The 12,566-nt window shown below is 43.6% G+C and overlaps 1 protein-coding gene across 1 annotated transcript in view; it reads left to right on the forward strand.

Annotated features, from left to right (window-relative positions):
• Window positions 1-11,041, forward strand: part of LOC306856321 (uncharacterized protein) — a 1,000,538-nt gene extending 989,497 nt beyond the window's left edge. The window contains exon 8 of the mRNA XM_079395543.1: window positions 10,802-11,041. The gene's annotated coding sequence lies outside the window, so the exon portion shown is untranslated. The remainder of the gene's footprint in view (window positions 1-10,801) is intronic.
• The last annotated feature ends 1,525 nt before the right edge of the window (window positions 11,042-12,566 follow it).

The raw sequence follows: 12,566 nt of genomic DNA on the forward strand, positions 1-12,566 counted from the left end.
CCACTGTCCCCCTTACTGTTCGCTATTGCTATTGAACCTTTGGCAGTAGCCCTTAGGTTCGGTCAGATGATGGGGTTCACAAGAGGGGGTTCTGTGCATAAACTGTCTTTATACGCCGACGATCTTTTACTTTTTATCTCTGATCCGGACAGATCCATACCCCAAGTGTTAGTTTTATTGGATGAATTTGGACAGGTCTCAGGGTATAAACTAAATTTTCATAAGAGTGAACTCATGCCTATAAACTCTGCGGCCATAGCTTATCCTCTTTCAAAACTCCCATTTAAGACATCACTAGATCATTTTAATTATCTGGGCATCTGTGTAACTAAAAATTATTCTGATCTCTTTAACTGTAATTTCTCTCCTCTGATGGATCAAATGGCTAAAGATTTCCAACGTTGGTCTTTATTGCCTCTTTCCCTAGCAGGCAGGATAAATTCTATAAAAATGAACATACTGCCTAAATTTTTATATCTCTTTCAATGCATACCAGTTTTTATTCCCAAGTCTTTCTTTCACTCTTTGGATAGCTCTATTTCTCAGTTTATCTGGAATGGGAAAACTCCCAGAATACGAAAAGGTATCTTACAAAAGACCAAGGAGTTGGGTGGTTTAGCACTACCCAACTTCTTGTTTTATTATTGGGCTGCAAATGTCAGAAATATGTTATTCTGGTGTAGCTCTGATGATCAGCCCCCACCCTGGTTAAGGATTGAGGAGGCTGCATGTGGTAAATCTTTTACTTATGTCTCTTCTCTGTCGTCCTCTCTCATTAACACCTTTAACATTTTCCAATAATGTTATAGTTAAGAACTGTTTAAAGATCTGGTGTCAATTTAGGCGTCATTTTACTTTACAGTCAACACCTCTTTCATGCCCAGTGCACAGTAACCCCCTCTTTCCTCCCTCTCTCACTGATAAGGCTTTTTTGGCTTGGCTGAACCGTGGGATCATTTCTATTAAGCATCTCTACTTTGACGGAACGTTTGCTTCATTTGAACATTTGACTCAAGTTTTTAACTTGCCAAGGTCCCATTTTTTCAGATATTTGCAAATCCGGGACTTTATCCGTAAGCATTTTCCCGGGTTCCCCATGAGCCCACCCTCCACCCTTGTCGATAGTATTTTCAATACTAATCCATACCAAAGAGGAGCTATCTCTACAATATACAATACTTTATTTGCATGTCACCCCCTGGATTCTGATTATCTTCGGATTACCTGGGCTAGGGACCTTAACATTGAGATAGATGCAGAGACATGGCAGTTGGTTTTAAAACGTGTTCATAATTCATCTGTTTGCGCTCGCCATGGGGTTTTACAGTGTAAAGTTGTTTACAGTGTACACTGGTCCAAAAGTAAATTAGCCCGTATGTTTCCCAATATTGATCCATGTTGTGACAAGTGTCATCTAGAACCAGCTAATTTAGCCCACATGTTCTGGACTTGTCCTGCTCTGTCTCTTTTTTGGGAGTCTGTTTTTGACTCACTTTCTGCTACCACATCTGTTAAACTTGCTCCCTCTCCTCTAATTGGCTTGTTTGGAGTCTTGCCTTCTGATTACTCATTGCCATCTCATTTCGTTGAGCTGGTAGCTTTTCTCACTTTACTAGCAAGACGTTGTATTCTGATGCATTGGAAAGGTCCTCACGCCCCTTCTCATATTCGGTGGATAAAAGATTCTTTATTTTTTATTAAGTTAGAAAAAATTAAACACAGTCTTCGTGGCTCCATAGTCAAATTCTCAAAAATTTGGTTACCCTTCCTTGAGCATGTTAGAACTCTGCAGTTGGATGCAGTCTCTCTTGATTAATTATCCATCTACACTACTATTATTACTCCATTTATCCCGATTGTGCATTTGTATTGCCATGTTAGTAGCTAGGGGTGTGCTCAAAATATCGATTCTTAGATACATACCGATATAATAAAAAAAGATACAGTATCGATATTCTAGCCCTTAGTATCGATACTCCGCCCAGCCATTAGGGGGCGCAGCGGCGCCCGCGAGTTTCAAAAAACTCATGGAAAATATTAAAGCAAGATGTAGCATTTAAGTGATTTCATAGTGAAATATGTTATGGCAGTACATGGTGTCACAAAAAAGAATTATAAGAAGATTTAATAAGAAGTTAAGAATAATAAGAAGAAGATTTTGTGCTTGTGTGAGCTCAGACTGTACCCTTGGAAAGTTAAATGTTGACTTGTGGTAATTTCCAGATTAATACAATTTGTGTACAATTAATCAGAGCACTTAAAGTTGCAAATATTTAAGCAAAATGCACTTTGTTATAATGCACTTCAGGGCTCGACAGTGCGAGCATTTCACTCGCATTTGCGACTAAAAATAGATGTGTGCGAACTGGAAAATGTATTTAGGAGCACAAGTGCGAATACAAAACAAAATACAAAACAGCCTAACTTATACAGTAGCCTATAACAAACGTATTAATTTATTCTGTTTATTTATGGAAAAATTGCGATGCAGCCTCATATGATTACTTTAGAACTTTAAAAAGGCAACGTTTTAATTTAAATGAGCACAGATGAGAAGAAAAGCGGAGCGAGTTAAAGTGAAGATGCGCTGAATGACGCACATTCGCCACTAGAGGGCGCTGCCGCTGCCGTTACCCCGGTAACCCAGTAAACAAATCAGCTGCGCTACTTTCCTAAAACTGTAAATAATGTTTCACACTCAGTCATTTAGATATTTATATTCGCTTTAATCTTCACAATAGCATCAACTAATTCTTACTTAAAGACTTAATGAGCTATTTATTTTCAAACATTGTTTCTAACCTAAACATGGCCCATCCACTGATCTATAATAGAGAACAGTGGGCCTATCTATATATCAACGACTGATTCGTTATTATTGTTCAGTAACACAAGTTCCATTAGTTAACATGAAAAAAAACAATGACTGCATTTATTAATAATGCTATCTTAATTTCAACTTTTAATAATACATTATAAAATCAAAAGTTGTCTTAATATAATTCAATGGAGCTAACATTAACTAACATAGTTGTATTTTTTATTAATCAACATTAACAAAGAATATTAACTACTGCAACAATTAGCTATTGCACATTTTTAGTTAATGTTAACCTGCTTTAACTAATGTTAACAAATGGGACCTTACTTACCTATTGTTCTTTCGTTCATTTGAACAATCTTTTGCACTCTAATCTTGAAACACTTGTTTACTTTATATTTTTATGTATTTTTTATAAAAGTCTTTTAGTAAATTATCTTTAATAAAGTTATTTAACCTGTTAGGACGACAACACTTTTTTTCACTTAGAAATTATATATTGTGATTTAAAAACAAAAACATATACCGTGACAAAAGCTTCAATGATTATTGTGAAAATTTTATACCGACACAGTTTAATAGGATTATAACTAATTACATAATTAGCCTATTAAATAGTGTCTGAAGTAAAATTATTTAAAAACCTTGTGTACTTTCTGTATTCTGATAAATTAAATAATGGTGCTTGTAAATGTCTCTTTGTATCCCCTTATTAAGCTAAAACACCTAATTAGAAAAATTTGCATTGCACCCCTAAATGTTTTTAATGCGCTCCTAAATTTTTTGACTTAAGAGCACATGTGCTCCTTGGGGAATAGGTAAGCGTCAAGCCCTGCACTTTTGTCTTCAATAAATTGAAGAAAAATGCAGAGTTCTGTTTGTTGAGTAAATGTGTTCAGCATTTACTAATTGGCTCTGGCCCATGTATTTTTATTGAATCGTATCGAATCGTGTCACATTGTATCAAATCGTATCGAGACAGCTCTGTATCGAGGTACGTATCGAATCGTGACCTGTGTATCGAGGTATGTATCGTATCGCCAGGTTCTCCAAGGTATACAGCCCTATTAGTAGCACACATTTGTAACTAAGCTATTTATTTATTGTGTGTGTATTTTTTATATATATACCTTTTTTTTCCCCAAATTCAAATTTTATTTGTCACATACATATACATACATAGTACGACATGTAGTGAAATGTATTGTACGACTGTCCAACAAATTGTCCAACAAAATTAAGAAAAACCTCAAGTTTACAAAAATACAAATAGAAAAAGTACAGTAAACATATATACAGAAATAAACTAGCAATAAAATAAAATAAAAAAATAGATATGAGAATAAAAATAGATATGAAGAATAAAAATAGAATATGATTCTATATAGATTCTATAAAAAGTAAAATGTATGTCAGTGATAAAGTGTCCGTGTGCTGTGCAGTGCAGTAAAGTGTTTAAGTGAGTAAAAGGAATACTAAAGACAAATGGTATGTAAGTCCCACTCATTTATCCTTATGTAACCTTCTACAAATTAGTGCAGATTGTAATTGAAAATGTGCAAAGTGGAAGTGTGGGGTGATGTGCTTAGAGTGGAGAGAGGTTAAGACTGATGTGGTGGGTGATGTGGTGGTTGAGGAGAGACCCCCCCACATGATTGTAAAGCGCTTTGGGTGTACAGCAATACACAATAAAGCGCTATATAAATGCATCATTCATTCATTCATTCATGTGATTAGAGTGGAGAGTGGTTAAGACTCCGAATGGCCTGCGGGAAGAAGCTCCTCCTCATTCTCTCTGTGTTCGCCTTCATGGAGCGGAAGCGCCTCCCTGAACGCAGCAGAGAAAAGAGTCCATTGTTGGGATGGCTGAGGTCCTTCACTATCTTCCTGGCCCTGGTCAGGCACCGCTTGCTGTAGATCTCCTGCAGGTCAGGGAGCTCGGTGTGAATGGTACGCTCCGCTGAACGCACCACCCTCTGGAGGGCTCGTCTGTCCTGCATAGTGCAGTTCCCGAACCAGGAAGTGATGCTGCCCGTCAGGACGCTCTCGATGGTGCAGGTGTAAAAAGTCTTAAGCACCCGAGAGGGAAGTCTAAAGTCCCTTAAGCGTCTTAGATGGTACAGACGCTGCCTGGCCTTCTTCACCAGGGTGCTGGTATGACAGGACCAAGTCAAGTCCTGCGTGATGTGAACACCCAGGTATCTGAAGCTGTCCACTCTCTCCACTGGAGTCCCGTTGATCGTGATCGGCTGGTATGACCGCTCCTGCTTCGTGCTGAAGTCCACTATCAGCTCCTTAGTTTTGCTGATGTTCAGGTGTAGACTATTCACATGGCACCAACTGTCCAGGTACTTAATCTCCTGTATGTAGGCCGTCTCGTCGTTGTCTGAGATCAGGCCCAACACAACAGTGTCATCAGCAAACTTGATGATGGTGGTGGAGTTGGAAGTGGCCACACAGTCATAAGTGTGTACAGCAGGGGGCTCAGAACACAACCTTGAGGGGCTCCAGTACTTAGGGTGATGGAGGATGAGGTGTGTTTACCCATCCGTACGGCTTGCTGTCTGTCCTTCAGGAAGCTGGAGATCCATTGGCACAAGTATGTGCTGAGACCAAGGACCTCCAACTTGGAGGTGAGTGTGGAGGGAATTATGGTGTTAAACGCTGAACTGTAGTCCACAAACAGCATTTTTACATAATTCCCTTTTCTGCAGTCCAGGTGACTTGTTGTGGTGTGGAGGAGGTGTGAGATGGCATCCTCCGTGGAGCGGTTATGCCTGTATGCAAACTGTAGTGGATCCAGTGTGTCTGGTAGTGATGCAATGATGAAGTCTCTGACCAGTCTCTCAAAGCACTTCATCACCACTGATGTGAGGGCTACAGGGCGATAGTCGTTTAGGCAGGTGGGCTGGGGTTTCTTGGGGACAGGAACAATGGTGGACTGCTTAAAGCATGAGGGGACTATGGACTGTTCCAGGGAGAGGTTGAAGATCTCAGTGAACACCGGTGCTAGCTGGTCAGCGCAGGCCTTCAGAACCCGACCTGTGATGCCATCTGGTCCTGCTGCCTTCCTGATGTTCACTCTCCTGAATGCCCTCCTCACGTCATGCTCCGTGATGGTGAACACGTTGTCCTCACCGGCTTCCTCAGCGTGCATGCGGTTAGCACTGCTAGCGCCGCTAGCGTGATTAGCTGCAGCCTCGAAGCGAGCATAAAAAGTGTTCAGCTCGTCAGCCAGAGAAGCTTCCGCATTCCCCGATCTGGAGGGTGGTGTTTTATAGTCCGTGATGGTTCTAAGTCCCTGCCACAGGCTCCTAGAGCCGCCATGTTGGAATTGCGACTCTAGTTTCCTCCCGTAGCGCTGCTTTGCCTCCTTCAACGCTCTGCGCGCGCTGTAAGATGCAGCCTTGTAGTCATCCATGTTCCCGGTGATGAGCCCTGTGTTGTAGGCAGCGGAGCGGGATCTCAGGGCGTCGCGGATGGTTTTATCCACCCACGGCTTCTGGTTGGGAAACGTCTTGATGATGGTTTTCTGCACCGTATCATCCATTAGTTTCTCTATAAATCCCACAACCGCTTCCGTAAACAAGCTGACGTCATCAGAGCTGCGCCGGAACATGTCCCAGTCTGCGTCATCTAGCGCGTCCTGCAGAGCGGCCACCGATTGGTCCGTCCAGCGTTGGACCTCCCTCTGCACCGGGGCTTCCTGTTTCAGCCACTGTTTGTAAACAGGCATGAGGAAGATGGCGGCATGGTCCGATTTCCCAAACGGTGGTTGTGACTGTGCCTTGTAGCTGTTCTTGTATGGGGTGTAACAGTGATCTAATGTCCTTTCGCCCCTTGTGGGGCAGCTGATGTGCTGATGGAAGTTCGGCAGTGCACGCTTGAGGTTGGCACTGTTGAAATCTCCCAAAACAATGAATGCGGCGTCCCGGTGCTGTGTCTGGTGAAGGTGTAGTGTTTCATGTAAATCCCATATCGCAGTGTCCGTGTCCGCTTGAGGTGGAATATAAACGGCACTGACGATGACCGAGCTAAATTCCCGAGGGAGATAAAAAGGGCGACATTTGATGGTCAGAAGTTCAAGATTCGGTGTGCAGGAGCGTGAGAGGGGAACAATGCTCGCGCTGTCGCACCAGTGTTTGTTCACCATCAGACATACTCCACCTCCCCTAGTCTTCCCCGAGTCCAGCGTTCTGTCCATGCGGTAAACCGAGAAGAACTCGGCCGGCTGGATGGCGTGGTCTGGTACCGCTGGGTTCAGCCATGTCTCGGTGAAGCAGAGAAGGTTGCAGTCCCGAATGTCCCTCTGGAACTTGACTCTTGCCCTGAGGTCATTGAGTTTGTTATCCAGCGACTGGACATTGGCGAGCAGGACACTTGGTAAGGGAACGCGGTGTGCGCGTGCCCTCAGCCTGTTCCTGACGCCGGCTCGTTTCCTTCGAGGACGCCGGTACGGGTCGCGTCCTTTGTTCCTTCTCAGGATCTCGCTCGGCCAGGATGGGTCCGGGTTCAAAAACGGCGAAAGGTGAGTGCATTTTGCACCAATAGAAATAAGAGTGGCCCTGTCGTATGTAAGAATGGCCATCTTACAAAAAGAAACCGGTGATTATGGTTTACAATACGAAAAAATAACAAAAGAAGACAAGGTTTGGTCGGAGCAGTCGTGACGGCAGCCGATCTCACCGGCGCCATCTTTGTATGTTTATTACTTTCTGTCTTGTCATTTTGAAAATTCAATAAATAAATCATATATAAAAAAAAAACCAGGATAAATTTGAAGGAACATCTGGACGTATTCCAGAACAGGACTTTACTGTGGCTTTCTTACCACTTAAACATAATTCAAGCAGAAACAGGGCAAAGACCTTGTCATCTGGAAAGGCTCCAGCCCAGACCCTCCCTGATATCCTAACCATTAACGCATAAATTCAATGATCCTATCACCCAGGGGAGACGGTTTTACAACCGACGTCCAAGCTAAGGAAATCTCCAGATCTCCACAAACGTGACATTCCCATGACCTCGCGTTCCTCCCTAGCAGAGGAACCCACCTTTTCTGCTTATTAACAGACAAAGAGAAAACCTTTGCTTAAGCATTTCAAAAGGGACAAATTATACTAGTTTCTGCTATTGACGCAATATACTCAAAAACAATATATACAATATATATTAAGGTTGCATTTCATGTCATTTATAAGATTGCTGTGTTATTGGGATCTAGGGTATTGTTGTAATCTTTCTATGTCTAATGTCTCATGATCACTATTGTTTAGTTTCACATGCTTGGTGTGATTTATTTAGAATTTAGGATTGTTTAATCGATGCATTAACCGATGTAAGTATATAAAATTAAGGTATGTACTTTGTGTATGCCAAATACCTAATGTTTGATGTTGAATGAGAGCTGATTTCATCAGCAATAATCTGGTGTGGATGAAAGTTGACTTTTCTCATCATAATGTGTGATTACAACACGTATAGAAATCTGCTTTCAATAGTTTCTTCATGTGATGAAATAACTGAACAGATAATGTCTGCATGGAAAGAAGCCGTGCAGGGCGGGGCTCCGCCCCACAGGAAGAATCCGATTGGGTCAGTCGCCCGTGGGTGGATCCCAAATCAGCCCGTTAAAGACAGACGCCCAGCTTTGCGTTGTAGCTCTCTCTCTGCTTGCTCGCGCACTGTTTGAAACTTCGGCTCCTGCTCTGATCGCGCTGTTAAGCGCTTCTTGCCATTAACATCTGGCAGAGCATTGAACAACGATCAAGACTTAGTCAAACTTCTAAAGAAACTTTAACACCTGAAACGGAAGAACTGAAATGAACTTGCTTGTGACTCCCTCAGTTTGAAGTTAGAGCATTCTTGAAAATGAGCATTAGAACCTTAAAACTCTCTTCAGATCAAAACAATTCATTGCCTGCAATGTGTGTGTGTGTGTGTGTTTACGTATTCTGTTTTGTGTTATCTATCTTAGTATTGTGGTAGAGTAGTGAAATAAACTTTGATTCTATTAAGAAATCTCTGTTGCTATGTAATTTTCAAGTCTCAACTATTTGCCAAAGATCACGTTACCTATGCTAATTTTACCTATACTAATTTTATCTATGCTCAACATTACCTAATCAATTCAGTAGTACTGTGGCCACGGAAATAATCTGAATTGTTAAGGCATACTGGTTTAATGCTTGCAGGACAAGTCGTTAATGAGGTATGGTTAATAAGATATAAGTTGGACATTTTGATTAACATCAATTAATCATGTAAATATCGAATCTTAAGAATAGATTCCCTAAAAGCTGAAATTAAAATAATAGTTCTAAAGTTACTACATAATACTACATGATTTTAACATTTCCACACAGTAGCATAACAAAATTTCACATTATTTCCTTGCCATATCATCACTATATAGAGAAACAAATGTGCCAAGGTTCAAAAATATTTTTAAGATATCACTGAACATTTATTTAACCATTGCAAAAGTAAATTTCTGGCTCAAGTAAATTTTTCATCTCTGTTTTATTTAAAATGAGACAAATCTGTTTATTATTTTTACAATTATTTCACAATTATTTTTGTTTTAATCTCCAATTTGTTTTAGATAGTTCTGCTTCACTTCTTATGCTTTGCTAAAAAAAAAAGTTGGGTTATGCTCCGCTCTCTACACACGGAAGGAGAATGAATGCATTTTCTGTGCTGAACATGCGATGAGTTTAACAACACTCGCAGCGCGGATTACAGCTCATAGCCACACTGGAGTGAGCGTGTTTGTTTTTATGGACTCATTTTATAGACTCACTAACATCTGTAAATGTAGAAATTAAAATGCAAATATTAGTAGAGAAATTTTACAATTGTACTTTAAAATAAAATGGTTATTTTTCTTAAATACTTCATTTCTGCCATTTAAAATTTAATTAAGATTAAATTTACAGTAATCTCAATTGTTATTTGATCTCAAATATTGTGGTGGGTCTTGAAATAGATTATATTTGTCTAGGTGGGTAATGGAATGGAAAAGTTTGGAAACCCTTGTTCTAAATCATAAACATCTTAAAGACATCTAATAAATGTCTATTTGACATCTGATAGGAAACATCCTATAGACGTACAGTATTGCAGATGAGCAAACACTCTAAAAAATATATGTCTTGCAGATGTAAATGCAGACATCAAATAGACATCTCCGTTAGCCCCTTTCACATATACAGTCTTTACTGGTAACTTACCCCCAGATAGCACATGTACCTCTGCAAGATGGCTGTTAAAGATCTCTTGATCTGGAAAGCATCTGCTGTGTACAAAAACATCTGACAGACATCTTTAATGTTACGGGGCGAACAAGACGTGAGGCATGCGGATCCATGTGCAAGCTTTTATTTATAAACATAGTCAATACACAGGTCGGGTCGAACAAACAGCAAACAGATATGGCACGGGCAAGACACAAGAGTGATCCTAGGGCTAGCGTGGGTCGACGATCGGCGAACAATATCCAATAGGGCAAAGCAGAGAGATAATCCAGGTACACAAGCAAACAGAGTCCGAACGGTAAGGCAAAGGGTTAATCCAGGAAACACGGGCAGATATCAAAACACAAGGAAACAGGCAAGGCAAGGCAAGGCAAGGCAAGGCTAGAACGACTGAGTGGGCTCTGTAGAGTAGCTATCGCTAGGATATGTGCTATACAATACTCGGCCTCACAGAGAGAAAGTTCAAGGCTTATAAAGAGTGTGTGATTTGGTGATAGTGATTGTGAGATAGTTCTCAGCTGTGAGCGTGATTAGTGTAATCAGCTGTGTGTGTGTGTGTGTGTGTGTGTGTCGTCCATGCAATGGATGATGGGAATTGTAGTTCAGTGTGCTGTGTGGTGCGAGAGTCAATATGATGGAGAGGCGACCTCTGGTGGCTATCGGGCGGAAGGCCACAGACCGGATTCGTGACATTTAAGATGTCAGTTTTACATGCTATCGCTAGGTGAGTGATAAACACTAACAATACTCGGCCCGAGAGCAAGAGGAAGACCCAGGTTAAATAGTGTGTGTGATGGGGTGATCAGTGAATTCAGCTGTGTGATCCGTGTAATCAGCTGCGTGTCGTCAGTGCAATGGAGTGTGGGAACTGTAGTCCAGTGTGCTGTGTGGTGTACGAGTCCATGTGGTGAGTGAGTGACATCTGGTGGCGAGTTAACGGAAGAGCATGGCCAGGATTCGTGACATAGCCCCCCCCCCCCCCCCCAAGGAGCGGCTTCCAGACGCTCCTATATAGTCCAGGAGGGCGGTGGAGCGGAGGTGGAACAGGGGGAGGGATGGAGGGCCAGGTCCGTGTGGAAGTGGGAAAACCGGGGACTGAGGCAGAACCGGCAGAGCAGGACACCCCGGCGGAACCGGAGACCAGGACAGAGCAAGAGCCCACCAGGGCAGAGCAGACAGACCAGGAGCCCACCAGGGCGGAGTAGATGACCACCAGACCGGAGTAGAAGACCACCACGGCGGAGCAGACGACCACCAGACCCGAGCAGAAGACCAGCACGGCGGAGCAGACGACCACCAGACCCGAGCAGAAGACCACCACGGTGGGGCAGAAAGACCACCAGACCCGAGCAGAAGACCACCACGGCAGGGCAGAGGACCACCAGACCTGAGCAGAAAACCCTCGCCAGGAAGCAGACTGGGCAGGAAACCATGGCAGAGTCTGAGATCTGGGAGAAACAGAGACAGACAACACAGGGAGAGCAGAGACAGACAATACAGGGAGAGCATTCATGATTTCAGGGGGCGCGGCAGGGCAGGACGAGGATTCATAGATGGCGTTTTTAGCCGTGACAGGACAGGGCGAGGGTTCACAGACGGCCTCTTTAGCCATGACAGGACAGGGCGAGAGCTCACAGACGGCCTCTTTAGCCGTGACAGGACAGGGCGAGAGCTCATAGACGGCCTCTTGAGCCGTGACAGGACAGGGCGTGAGCTCACAGACGGCCTCTTTAGCCGTGACGGAACAGGGCGTGAGCTCACAGGCAGACGGACAGTGACAGGACAGACAGTGAGTTCAGGGATGGCCTCAATGGCCGTGACAGGGTAGACAGTGAGTTCAGGAACGGCCTCCGTGGCCGTGACAGGGTAGACAGTGAGTTCAGGAACGGCTTCCATGACCGTGACAGGGCAGACAGTGAGTTCGGGAACGGCCTCCATGGCCGTGACAGGGCAAACAGCGAGTTCAGGGACGGCCTCCGTGGCCGTGACAAGGCAGACAGTGAGTTCATGAGTGGGCGCCGCCACCTCGGGAGGTTCTGCAGCGGAAGCTGCCACCTCTGGTGGTTCTGCAGTGGACTCCGCCTCCTCTGGAGGTTCTGGGGCAGACTCGTGGACTGAAGAGGCCTCAGGAGCAGACTCGTGGACAGGAGAGGCCTCAGGAACAGACTCGTGGACAGGAGAGGCCTCAGGAACAGACTCGTGGACAGGAGAGGCCTCAGGAGCACAGTGTGCAGCCCACACACTCAAAATGGCGACCGCCATAATGGGAAGCACTGAGGCCAGGGGAACAGTCACTGTAACAGCCAGGGTTGAGGCCCTGGGAATGCCAGCTGCTCGCACCGATATCAGTGGTGGGTCCCTTATGCTGGAAACCAGACAGGGAACTCGAAGGACTGACCTTAAATGCTTGGGTGTGACAGAATCTGGCTGAAGAGCTGAGGCGTGGTGTGACTCTGGCAGATCAGCGGAGACGTGGTGGGACTCTGGCA

The sequence above is a fragment of the Barbus barbus genome (genome assembly GCF_936440315.1).
Source record: "Barbus barbus genome assembly, chromosome: 3".
Taxonomy (NCBI): Eukaryota; Metazoa; Chordata; class Actinopteri; order Cypriniformes; family Cyprinidae; genus Barbus; species Barbus barbus.